The following is a 1,220-nucleotide window of genomic DNA, read 5'->3' as shown; positions in this document are numbered from 1 at the left end:
ACCCTACACATACGGCCACACCATCATGCATAATGTTTCCCCCCAATATGTCGAATTTGGATTTCAAGCCGGGCATGATCCCATTCTTGCCGATTTTTTTTGGAATCGAGAGCGAGAATCCGTATGTACATATTAGGGAAATTGAAGAAGTGGTGGCCACCTTTCACAACCGAGTTGAAGCCGCGGACTTTGTGCGATTGAAATTTTTTTCATTTTCTTTGAAGGACAAGGCTAAAAGCTGGTTGTATTCTCGGCAACCTAGGTCTATTGGAACTTGGGAAGAAATGACAACATCATTTTTCAACAAATATTTCCCACACCATAAGACCAAGGTCTGAAGCGACAGATCTCGACCTTTACCCAGAAGGGCAACGAAACTCTTTATCAAGTTTGGGATTAGTTCAAGGATCTGTTAAATCAGTGTCCTCACCATGGTTACGAGAATTGGCGCCCGTCAGTTATTTCTATGAAGGACTCACGATCTGAGAGCGCCAGTTTGTGGAGATGATGTGCAATGGTGAATTTCCCCAAAAGGATCCCGAAGAGGCTTTTGAGTATCTTAATGAGTTAGCCGAAAAAGCCCACACATGGACTGGTCCAAGTGCTACTGATAGCACCAATCGGTCCCGACCAGCTAGAATCTATCAACTAAGGGAAGAGGACAATCTCAAAGCCTAAATTGAATCTTTGACATGACAAATTGAGACCCTCAAAACAAAAGAAGGTAGAGAAATTCACATGGTTGCTAGGGCAAAGTTACAAGAGCCCTGCTTCGTTTGTGGAGGGGTGAAGCATCTAGCTAAGGATTGTCCTGCTTACAATGAAATGAGAAAGGTTTACGAGGAGCAATGCAATGCCTTAGGAACATACAACAAACCTTTCTCTAACACATACAATCCTAGATGGAGGAACCATCCAAATTTCAGTTGGAGAGGCTTCAACCAAGCGTAACCATCAGGAGGACAATAGAGAACTGAGTAACAACCGTAACCACCAAAGGTCTATTCAGCATCTCAATACAATGCTCAACAGCCAAGGAGTTCTCTTGAGAACATCTTGCAATCTTTCATGGAGGCGCTGAGTAAGACAAATCAGAAGTTTGAGTCATTGTTCACACAAATGGTGGAAGAAAGTAAAGAGATGAATAGTCAGATCACAAAGCTGACTGGACCTTTGGCTATTCAAGAACGCGGCAAGTTCCCTTCACAAGCTCAGTCAAA

At 43.2% G+C, this 1,220-nt stretch overlaps 1 non-coding gene across 1 annotated transcript; it reads right to left on the bottom strand.

Annotated features, from left to right (window-relative positions):
• Positions 1-331: 331 nt before the first annotated feature.
• Positions 332-438, bottom strand: LOC112092108. The gene has a single exon (XR_002902424.1). It is a non-coding gene; the product is annotated as a small nucleolar RNA R71 (small nucleolar RNA).
• Between the last annotated feature and the right edge of the window lie 782 nt (positions 439-1,220).

Source organism: Morus notabilis, unplaced genomic scaffold (genome assembly GCF_000414095.1).
Source record: "Morus notabilis unplaced genomic scaffold, ASM41409v2 Scaffold8996, whole genome shotgun sequence".
NCBI lineage: Eukaryota > Viridiplantae > Streptophyta > Magnoliopsida > Rosales > Moraceae > Morus > Morus notabilis.
This window is presented reverse-complemented; position numbering and strand designations above follow the sequence as displayed.